Raw genomic sequence first — 12,848 nt, 5'->3', positions numbered from 1 at the left:
TTTTGGTCTTAAATCACAGTTTTGGGACTTAATAATTGAAACTTTCCATATCTTTAATGTAATTTGATCTTTTAAAATATGAGAAAAGGGACTAGTTAAACTTGAATTGAGTATGAGCCCTAGATTGTTGCATCATATTGCTTATTTAGTTTCCATCTGAGTCCTACATTTGATTTATGATTAATTGTTTTATAGTTTCTATTCAAGTCCGATACTTGGTATTACTAATTATTATCTATTAGTCCCGGTTCAAGTCCGACAATCATAATTATTGATCTTTTGATGGAAATTTGGTTTGAGGTCAGTAAGATTTATGGTATAACTAGAGGAAGTATCACACATCTAGGATTGTTCTTACTTTTCTTTTCGTTATATTTGGCCTTATATTAATATTACTTCTTGCTTTCATCCACCATGATTATAGGAGCTCAGTTGGATTTATTTCCCTTTTGTGTTCCGTCTAGGCTTATTGGAGTCTATTTAGGTTATAGCTAGACAATTATTTCTTCTTTTAGGTTATTTACATTCGGTTCTCGCATCTACTGGCATAGCTTGTGATTTTTATTTTGGCCCACATTTATTGTCTCTTTGTACAGATTCATATTTTATTATTCTTTTTCTTTAATTGAGCTCAGTATATATATGATGCCTACTGAATACCTCGTATGTCGGTACTTATACTACAATTCTGCATCTTTTTTCTTGGTGCAGATTTTAGTATGAATCATCGTTGTTGGTGCCGACGTTGAGCAAAGCTGCTGACTGGAGATTAGGGTGAGGTTTCAATGCCCAAAACTGATTCATGTTCTTCTATTTTAGTGCTAATCTTATTTCGTATATTCGGAGACTACTTTGTATGTATTTTGTACTTGTATAGTACTTTTTGTATATAGTGGCTCTTATATTGGACTTATCGGGTCTTGAGGAATCCTTTTTGTATATTTTGTCCCTTCTTCTCTTTTTGTTATGTCATGCTTGAACAATTCCTCTTATAGTTGCTTTAAATTGTTGCTTGTCCTTATCCTCTCTCATCCCCTATCATCCTATTACTCACTGTTTGAAGCTATGATTTTGGCTTACCTATTGATAGGTCAGAGTAGGTGTCATTATGACATGGATTTTTGGATTGTGATAAATACTATAATAGTATATGGTTTTTAATGTAATTTATTTTTTATATCATTTAATTGCTCGAGGAATTTCAGTTTAACTAAGAACTATTGCAGATTTTAATTTGTAGTTTTGTCGTATAACTTCTTTCTCTACCATTCAACAATAGTTCATAAGTCTTTGAATGCCAATTGTTGGACAGTAAAATTCTCAAGACCGAAAATTATAATCGATACAAAAAACATACTGCAACAATTGATTTATTAATTTCAACGTGAGTGTTACAATCTCTATGAATCTTCTGATTTGCATTTTCAACTATAAATTCAAGGGCTTCAATCTTGATATTGAACTTGTACTTGATGGATTTGATCTATGACTTGTGCTTGAATCCAAGGGCTCCGTAGCTTGTTCTTAAATCTTGCGGTCTTGATCTTGAACTTGATTTAAGAAATTGATGAATTTAATCTCGACTTGTACTTGAATTCAAGGACCTTTCAACTTGTTCTTGAATTTTTTAGTCTTGATCTTGAAGCTTGAACTTGTTCTTGAATCTTGAACTCTTTATCTTGAAGCTTAATGAACTGATCTTGAATTCTTGAATTTGTAGAGAAATTTGTTGTGTTTGATTCACGAGCTCTCTCTTGCTTTTTGCTAGAATTGTTGGTGCCTTTTCTGAATTATGAGGCCCCTGTTTATAGTTGTAGGAAGTAAAGAGTCATGATAAATATGAACTTTCTTTAACTAATCATATTTAAGTGACATGGGCTTGATAAATATGAACTTCCTTTGACCAATCAGATTTAAGTGACATGACATTTTTGTATGTGCTTGTAATTTACTGCATTATTTTGACACGTGGCATGGTCTTATTGGCTTCTTCACTTGACTTGGCATGCCACATCATTTGACACGTGACACCAAATTGGACCTCTAGAACATGATGACATCTTGGGCTTGATAAGTGGACTTAGTCATTTGTAGCCCAAATTAATATGACGGCATTTTGGGTTTGGCAAGGTGTGCTTAGTCATTTGTAGCTCAAACTAATGGGCTAGCCCAGTAACAATTGAACTTTAATTAAATCCATGCATGTTTGGACTTAAAAATTAATCCAATTATATTAATTCCCAATAGTTATTTAGGACTAATATATTTTGAATGTAATATATTTCGAATTTCCTACGGATTTCAATTTAATTAAATTTAATTGCTCACAAATTGTCCCTACTTCAAGACTTGTCCGAGTGTATATGTTAGAGACTAGACTTGAAGTATGATTATTTAGGCATGATATCCAATTTCAAATAGATTTTGAAAAAATATTTTATCGTCTCACTTAATCAGGAATAAAATCCTTCCCATTTGGATTTATACTGGAGAAAAAAACAACCTAAAATTTAAATTTGTATGGGAAAAGGAAACAACTCCCAATTTGAATTTGTATGGGAGAAGAAAATAACCTCCAATTTGAATTTGTATTGAAGATGAAAACTTTTCTAATTTAAATTTGCATTGGAGATGGAAACTCTTCCAATTTGAATTTGTATGGAAGAAGGAAAGAACCTCCAATTTGAATATGTGTTGGAGATAGGAACTCTTCCCATTTGAATTTGTATGGAAGAAGGAAACAACCTTTAATTTGAATTTGTATTGGATGATGAAATATCCATCCTACAACTCTATAGAAGGATGTAGGTTCCCCACCTTTTCAGTATCAATTTTGGGGTTTCCAAGCCATCAATAATATTGAGGTAATTTCTTTCCCTCCTACTTTTCTCTTATTTTCATCACTTTTTTAGCACAATATGTTAGTGGTAGAAAATTCATATCTCATTGTAGGAATATCGAAATCATGAATAGTTTTATATTACAAAAACTAGACTTTGAGATCTACAACATATTCAAAATTCAGCATTAAATTACTTCAATATCAGTCTTGATAATTTTTTGAAGTTAGCTCTAATTTTTATCATGTTGAAAATTTCAGATTTGCGCACCTCTACTAAAATTTTCATATATTGATGTAGGAATGATGGAATCATAAGGAGCTTGATTTTTTTTGATGAAACTAAACTTAAAGATATATAACATATCCAAAATTTATGATTTAATACCTTTAGCATTATTTTAGACAAAATTTTGAAGTTGATTTCAAATTCTGTCATGCTGAAAATTTCAGATCTGCGCGTCTTTGTTGAAACTTTCATATCTCAAAGTAGGAGCAATGAAATCATGAACCGCTTGATTTTTCTGAAACTAGACTCAAAAATATATAATATATATGAAAATTCATGTTTTTAAACTTTCAGAATTATTTTAGATAAAATTTTAAATTTGATTTTAAATTCTATCATGCTGAAAATTCCAGATTTGCGTGTCTTTATTGAAACTTTCATATCTCAAAGTAGGAGTGATGAAATCATAAATCGCTTGATTATTTTGAAACTAGACTTGAAAATACATAACATATCCAAAATTAATAATTTAACACCTTCATAATTATCCTATATAAATTTTGAAGTTGCCTCTGCATGCTGATGCGTTTTTAATTTCAGGTTTGCGTGGCTTCACGAGACAAATTATATCTAGGCGTGAGAATGTTGAAATTGTCTGTGCCATTTTCCATTGAAAAGAGAACTCTAATAGTTACATCACTTTTGATTGGCAAGCAAACTCAAGGGTGTAATTTGATCCATGTTTGCCGATTGAGATACTCACCATATTTAGGTGAGTATTCTTTCTTTTCGTTCTCGTTCCCCCTTTTTTTGCAGGTGAACTACAAGATCTTACTCAAGATAACGCCTTTTATGTAAATGAGATAATATTATGATGCAAAGGGATAGATATCGTTCCCTACCATAAGTAAGGTAATCCTGGAAGGTAATCTTACGGCACACACTCGTCCACGCCCTAAGAAAAAGTAATTTTATGGTAATCTTATGGTGCATAGGGACGACTACTCATCCCCACCATAAGAAAAGGTAATTTTGATGATAATCATATGGCGTGTAGGGATGACTACTCGTCCCCACCATAAGAAAGGTAATTTCATGGTAATATTTTACCGCATAGGGATGGCTACTCGTCCCCTCCATAACAAAAGGTAACCTTATGGTAATCTTATGGCGCATAGGGACGACTACTCATCCCGCTATAAGAAAAGTTAACTTTATGATAATCTTATGACGCATAGGGATGACTACTCATCCCCGCCATAGAAAAGGTAATTTATGGTAATCTTACGGCGCTCAGGGATGACTACTCATTTCCTCCATAAGAAAAGGTAATTTTATGGTAATCTTACAGCGCATAGGGATGACTACTCATCCCCTCCATAATAAAAAGTAATTTTATGGTAATCTTAGGGTGCATAGGGATGACTACTTGTCCCTGTCCTAAGAAAGGTAAACTCAAGAAGGTTTGAAGGATTTAAAGACTTTAACTTATAGATCAAAGCACCTGATGACTCCAACTTTCAGACTTTGAAGGCTTCAATATGGCAGATTTGAAAACTTCAACTTGAAGACTCAACTTATAGACATGGAGCATATGAAGACTTCAACTTGTGAACTTGTTGGCTTTAGTGTGGTAAATTTGAAAGCTCCAACATGAATACTTAGTGAATTCAAAGACTTCTACTTAAGATGTAGATCGTTTGAAGACCTCAACTATCAGACTTTAAAGACTTAAAGCCTTCAATTTAGACTTAGTGAATTTGAAGACTTCAACTTATAGACATAGAGAATATGCAGCTTTTAACTTGTAGGCTTTAGTATAGTGAAAGCTCCAACATAAAGACTTAGTGAATTTGTAGACTTCAACTTATAGACATAGGTCATTTGAAGACTTCAACTATCATACTTCATGAACTTGAATGCTTCAATATGGTAACTTGAAAGATCCAACATGAAGTCTTAGTGAATTTGAAAACTTTAATTGATGTCAAAAAAGCTTTTACTTCATAGGGGTTTGCCTTTATTAAGTCACCAACACTTGGTGCAAGTCTGAAGATTGATGAAGTTAAATTTCTTTGAGTGGTATTTGTATCTCGGATCCTTTCTCTTTAAGGATGTCCCGATAAGGATTCTTGGATTGGTAAGTTCGCCGGTTGTGAACAAGAGGTATGGTTTCGATAAAGGTTTTATGGTGAAACCAAAAGTCTGGGAAAGCCATTTGGGATATGGAACAGAACATAGAGTCCAAGTATCTGTGTTGGTTCTTTGTATTGGAAACTCATGCATAAGGTGTGTGTTTATGAACACGTCTTTTTTGTAACTTAGTTACAAGTCAGAATGGAGGTGTTGGGTGTAAATTGTGTTTGGTTTATGTGGTGATCTTCTCCTCTTGGGTTATATCCTTGTCCTCTATTTTGTTTGTAGGAAAGTTTGACATGTTTTAATGTGATAACCTCGTGCTTGTTCCTACCATTCCTCGTCATTCAAGGATGAATGATCCTAGTGGGGGAGACTGAAACAACCTATAATTGGACCCTTGAAAAATTTCCTTATTTTTAGACCTTTTTGACTTGGTATGACTCGAGAGTTCACTCATACCCATGGATACAAGTTGGGGGTTTTCTTGGTGGCTCACTCGTACACTGGATAGTATGGTAGCTTGGTTATTTCCTGATGTACGAGTCGTATAAAAGGATAGGAGGGGTACAAGGTAAGTCGCATATTGCTCAATGGTTGCTCTTGTTGAATCTTACTAAGGTATGAGATGTGGGTACCATTTGGTGTACCACTCGTACTATAAGGTATGATTTAGGGTGGTGGAGTCGTATAGGGACTAGTGTGTAGGGTCTTTGCAAGGTCTTGGGTACGAGTTGGGGTACCACTCGTACCCTAGGGTACGAATTCCATAGATGAGTCATACCCAACATCATGGCTTGTTTTAACTCTTAAGTGAAGGGTTGTTCGACCATTCCCTACTTCAAAATCCTTATGTACTCACGTTATATAACCCATGGTGGCCTTTCATAACACTTGTTAAAGGATGGAAACACTCCAAATACTCTCTCAAAAACTTACTCTTGAAGATTGGAGGCTAGGGTTTCTACATATGTTCTTCAAAGGGCTCAAGAGTCATATTTCTCCTTGGAATCTTATTGTATAAGTCATGTACTCCTTCCCTCATTGTTAGTTCCAATTAAAGGCAGATTTTATTGTGTTTTAAATATGGATTATGAATCCTAAATGGTGAATTTCAAAATCATTGCTGAGGGTCTTGAGGCATATTGTTGGGTATTGGTTTAAACTATGTTTTTACATGTTTTTGGTAATGTTTTGCACATGTGGGTGTTGGTTGTTTATGGTTTAATAAATGGGTGGTGATTAACCTTGATTATGATGGCTTATACCTTGGTTTTGTTCATGGTAAAGGTATGACCTTAACATGTTCGATAAAATGTCTAAAAGAATTTTTCATTTTATTGTTGATTTTTCATTAGAACTCTTGCATGGTTTGGTTTAGTAATGGAATCCTAAATGGATTTGGATGGTTATGCATGGTTTAAATGGTTTGAATTATATAAATGCTTTAAATGTTTTGAATGGTTTAAAATGGATTGGAATGGTCAATTGGTGAGGTCTTGGTAGTCATGGTTGGTCCATTTGAAAACTTTATAGGGTATATAGGAATCCCCCAAGTGAATGCATTAATAAAATTGGCTTGAATAATAGTAATTGGTCAATTCATCATACTTGTGGGGTACATGGGAATCCCTAAAGTTAATTGGATAATGTGATATATGGGTACATGGGAATCCCTTGATCTCTAAAAGGTTTGGCTAAGGACAATACTTGCAAGCTATAGTTGGTATGATGATACCACTAGTAACGACCTTGGTTAATAATAAATAGATAATGGTTTGGTTATTTGATAATGATTTTAATAAGGTTTAAAGGAGGGTGCAGCAAAGTCGTGGAAGGTGGAGGTCCCAGGGGGATCAAAACTGAAAACTCATATTTGTCGATGTGAGGTTTGTCCTAGTGATCGTGTGCATGATGTCACACTTTATATTTTGGGGGATGTACTAGTCATCCCAGGTTCTTTTCTCTGGTCATGCAGCTTTATGCATAGGGTCCCTTTCAATAGGGAGAGCTGAACCCATATAGCCTGTGGGTGATTTGAGGACAGTAAAGCTACATAGCCCAGGTAAAGTTTTTAAAGGCATGCTAAACCCGGTTCCCTTTTCCGGCATAGATATATATATGTATGGTTTGTATTCATTATGGATGATTTTACTTGATTTTATAAATAATATTATTTTTTCCTTAACCTACTTTCATGCTAGCATTTACTCGCTAACCCGTCTTTAGGCGGCTGTATCCTCACGCGATAGAGGAACTGGCCGTTCCTCTCCTCCTGCTTAGCTGTCGGACTTTGGGATTAGCTATTGGATTGAAGTGGTGAGCTTCCATAGTTCGGAAGGCATCTATTTCATTTTATGGATTACTTGATGTATTTTTTTTGCCTTTATAGACTCGATTTATGGCTATGTAGGGGGCATGCTCCGACTAGGTACTCTTTGGTTTGGTCTGGAGGCTTTGTACGGACAGCTGCGGACTTGGGTATTGTATGGATTAGATATGATTTATATATATACATATACACACACATTGCATTATTATCTTGTTTTTGATTAATGGTTTTGGCTTGGTTATTGGTTAGTTTCGATTATTGTGTGGATGGACTTGATTGGGTTGGCCTCGGATATAGGCTTATTACAAAGTCATCACATTGTTAATACATTGTCTGGTTATATGTTCGGAGTTCATCCGAGTCATGATACATGTTGGTTAGTTGGGTAGGGTGGGGGGTGGTCTTGGGTCCCGATTAGACTTTAGATTGCCCCTTACGACAAAGCCCCAGTTTGGGTCGTGTCACTACATTTGCAAGGTAACATCAACATGTTGAAACACTTCCATTATTTTGGGAAATTCATGGCCTCTAGGTTCAATTAAGCATTATCTTGGGGAGTTACACAATCCCTTAAGCAACAACAACAAACCTAGTATATTCCCACGTAGTAGGTTCTGGGGTGGGTAGAGTGTACGTAGTCTATACCGCTACCTAAAAAAATGTAGAGAGGTTGTTTCGGATAGACCCCCGGCTCAAGATAAGAGGCAGTATACAGAAACATACAAGGCATAGAACAGGATAAAATAAATAAGGTATGAAATCCACAAAAAAAAATATAATGCCAAACCAATGACACCAAAATCCACTTAATTACTGACTACGACTCATCCACACCCTTAGCCCTCTATCCTAATGATTTTCCTCCATACCTTCCTATCCAGGGTCATGTCCTCAGTCAACTGCAATAGCTCCATGTCACGTCTAATCACTTCTCTCCAGTATTTCTTCGGTCTACCATTACCCCTCTTGAAACCATCAGCGGCCAACCTCTCACACCTACGAACTGGGTAATCCGTGCCCCTTCTCTTCATATGACCAAAATATCTCAACCTCACTTCTCGTATTTTATTCTCCACTGACACCACTCCCACCTTCTCTCAAATAATTTCATTCCTAACCTTATCATCTCTCATGAATCCACACATCCAGCTCAACATCCTCATTTCCACCACCTTTAACTTTTAGATATGAGAATTCTTAACCAGCCAACACTCTACTCTATACAATATAGTAGGTTGGACTACAATTCTATAGAATTTGCCTTTCATCTTGGGGGGCACCTTCTTATCGCATAAAATTCTCGAAGCAAACCTCCATTTCATCCAACTTGCTCCAATACGATGAGAGACATCCTCATCTATCTCTCCATTTCCCTGAATCGTAGTCCCGAGATACTTAAAACTATCCCTCTTGCAAACCACCTGAGAATCCAACTTCACTACCACCTCCTTCTTTTGCCTTGGGTCACTAAACTTGCACTCCAAGTACTCCGTCTTATTCCTACTCAACCTAAAACCTTTAGACTCTAGGGTTTGTCTCCAATCCTCCAGCTTATCATTAACCCCTTGTCGTAACTCATCAATTAATTGCTCTGCAGTACGCCACCGGGACCCCCTCACCTCCAAGCATCTCCAAAGAACCGCCCTAAGGACCTTGTTATACGTTTTTTCCAAGTCGATAAACACCATGTGAAGGTCCCTCTTCCTCTCTCTATGCTGCTATACCAGTCTCCGCACAAGGTGAATCACCTCAGTCGTGGAGCGACCAGGCATAAAACCAAATTGATTCTTTGAAATAGACACAATCTTTCTCAATCTCCTCTCCACCACTCTCTCCCAAATCTTCATCGTGTGACTTAACAACTTAATACCCCAATAGTTGTTGCAACTCTGAATGTCACCCTTTTTTTTAAATAAAGGAATTATCATATTCCATCTCCATGCCTCAGGCATCTTTGCTGCATTGAAAATATTGTTAAACAAGTTGGTCAGCCACCTCAACCCTGATTCTCCAGAGAACTTAGAAAAATCCACTGGAATCTCGTCGGGCCCCATCACTCTGCCCTTACGCATCATGTAAATAGCCTCGCTGACCTCTTCTACCTTAAAATAACGACAATAGCAAAAGCCGCGACACTCTCCGAAATACTCCAAATCCCCTAACATAACACCCCTGTCCCCCTCATCATTCAAGAGCTTATGGAAATACGACTGCCATCTTTTCTTAATAAAGTTGTCTTCCACCAAAACTCTGCCATCCTCCCCCTTAATGCACTTCACCTGATCCAGGTCACAACCCTTCTGCTCCCTATCCTTGGCAAGCATAAACAACCTCTTATCCCCGTCTTTCTCCTCTAACCCCTTATAGAAACTCTCAAAATCTGCTATCTTAGCAGTCATGACTACTAACTTAGCTTTCTTTTTAGCTAACTTGTACTCCTCCCTACTTACTTTCTTCTCACCCTCATCCTTACTCTCAACCAACTTAGCGTAAGTCACCTTTTTCATCTCTACCTTCTTCTTAAAATCTATATTCCACCACCAATCCCCCCGAAACCAGCCAGACCATCCCATCGAAACACACAACATATCTTTAGTTGACTCCCTAATGCAACCAGCATCCCTATCCCACATACTGTATACGTCCCCTCTGCACTCCCATACCCCCATCCCCTCCAACTTCACCCCTATCACCAAAGCACTAACTGGAGTCAGACCACCCCACCTAACCCTAGGCTGACCTTTCCTACCTTACCTCATCTTGCCCTTCTAAATAACCAAGTCTATCACCAGGAGTATATGCTGAGTTGCAAGATTCTCACTTGGAATTACCTTACAATCCTTACACAAAACTTTATCCCCCTTCCTAAGCAGCAAAAAGTCAATCTGTGTCTTGGCTATCCTACTATAGAAAGTAAAAAATGCTCTTCTTTCTTTGGAAAGCTAGAATTTACTACCACCAACCTAAAGGCTCTCGCAAAATCCAAAAGAGAAGCTCCCTCATTATTCCTAACCCCGAACCTAAATCCCCCATGCATATAATCGTACCCTAATGGAAAAGACCCGATGTGCCTGCTGAAATTCCCACCTATGAAAATATTCTATGAACTAGGGACACCTCTAACCACCTCATCTAAAACCTCCAAAAAATTCTTCTTCTCTTCCTCGTCCAGGCCCACCTGTGGCGCATACGCACTATAGATGTTCAAAGTAAACCCCCCCAAGACCAACTTGATGGTCTCCTGGACACATGCAATATTAATCTTTCTCCTCCTACGAATCTTAACCAGGTCTATCGACTTACCCTACAGGGTCCCAATGTTCCACGATCCTACCCTCAAACTATCAACTCTCTTATCCCCTTCCTTAAAACCTCACACTCCGCATCTCGTACTTAACCCGACATCAACCCTCAAGCCCACCCCAGCCCCCTAGGCCCCTCAGGATATGACCCTATTCCACTATGAGCCACCCAAGACACTAATCAAGATAATTAAAAATCATTATTATTTAGTAACTTTTCATATGATGTAATAGTTCAAGAGTTGTTCAATATGCATACTTTTTATATTCAAAACATAGTTTGTAATATGGGGTTGAGGTCATTACCACTTCAAAAGTTACAAGTTGGGGTAAATCACAATCCCCTCGTTTATTCAATATACCCATGCATTTCATAATTTCAAAACCATAATTAAAGCACAAATAGTCATAGGTAAACCATGCAAAACATTGTTCAACAACAAATATTCAAAACCCTAAACCCATTTTCAATATCATCACCAATACAATATGAAAAACACTGTAAAACATATGCTTTTAACAAATTAGCAATTAGGGAAGAGTAGAATGCCTGAAATACCAAGTTTCACAAATAGAATTCAACCCTTGAGCCCTTGGATGACCTACTTCATGGAAACCCTAAGTATCTTGCTTGAGATATTTAAGAGAGTTCTGAGAGTGTTTGATTACATTATGAATAAGAAAATAACCCTCCTTGAGTACTTTATGAATGTGGGGTTTTAATTAGGTAAGAAGGGAGTTGTCCAAAGTGCCCTCATATTAAAAGCTAAAATTTAGTCATCAGTGTTTCCGGGTCACTATACGACTCGTAGGGACTCATCACCATGAGTCATAGCAAAGACAGTCTCCAGGGAACTCAAACTCTATTGACCCTATGATTCAACTAATATGACTCGTAATGGGACACTACGACTAGTAGGGTCCACTCATAGTCAACACAGTATCCATTTATGGTATACACTAGACATCCTACAATTTGCTTGCAATGACTTGTAATGAGTCCTTATAATTCTTAGTGAGCCACTTATAATCAGAGCAGAACTTAGTCATACATACTGTTTAGGTTATGATTGGGTCCAATGACTCATCAAGACTCCCTATGACTCATAGGGTAAGTCATAGAGTATAAAATTTCAGAAGTTTTCTAGGACCAAAAACTTAGGGTGTTACATACTCCCCCTTAGTATCATTCATCCTTGAATGACAATAAAAGGGATTTATTAGCAAGATTTGACACCAAACACAACCACACTTACCTTTAACAAAGGCAGAAACAAAGAGGTTAAGGAATACACATACCTAAAGCACGATTATCCAAAATGAGGAACAAGAACAGATACTTAGACTTCATGTCCTCCTCAGCTTCCCAAGTAGTTTCTTCAACCTTTTGGTTCCTCCAAAGAACTTTTACCGAAGCCACATTCTTAATCCCCAATCGAAGAACTTGCCGATCCAAAATCTCAATTGGGACTTTCTCTGTAGGATTAAAAATCTAAAATACCCACCTTTTCCAAAGGAACGACAGTCGAAGGATCACCCACATATTTTCTCAACATCAAAATATGAAACACCGGATAAATGGAGCTCAAACTAGAAGGCAACTCCAATTCATATGCAACATTACCAACCCTCTTTAAAACCAAGTATGGACCGACATAGCAAGGACTAAGCTTCCCCTTCCTTTCAAACTGTATTATTCCCTTCACGGGAGACTCCTTCAAGAACACCCAATCACCAGTATTAAATTCCAATTCCCTTTTCCTCATAGGACTTTTGGCGACTTTGGGTGGTCTTAAGCCTATCCCGAATCACCTTCACCTTCTCCATAGCTTGGTGAAACAAATCAGGGCCAAACAACTTATTTTCAACAACCTCAAACCACCTAATGGGTGACCTACACATCCTAACATACAAGGCCTTAAATAGAGCCATACCAATGCTAAAGTGATAACTATTGTTGTAGACAAATTCTATGAGAGGTAAGTGGTTGACCCAACTACCACCATGATC

This window comes from Capsicum annuum, chromosome 4, assembly GCF_002878395.1.
Source record: "Capsicum annuum cultivar UCD-10X-F1 chromosome 4, UCD10Xv1.1, whole genome shotgun sequence".
In the NCBI taxonomy this organism is placed as follows: domain Eukaryota; kingdom Viridiplantae; phylum Streptophyta; class Magnoliopsida; order Solanales; family Solanaceae; genus Capsicum; species Capsicum annuum.
Note: the sequence above shows the minus strand (reverse complement) of the source record.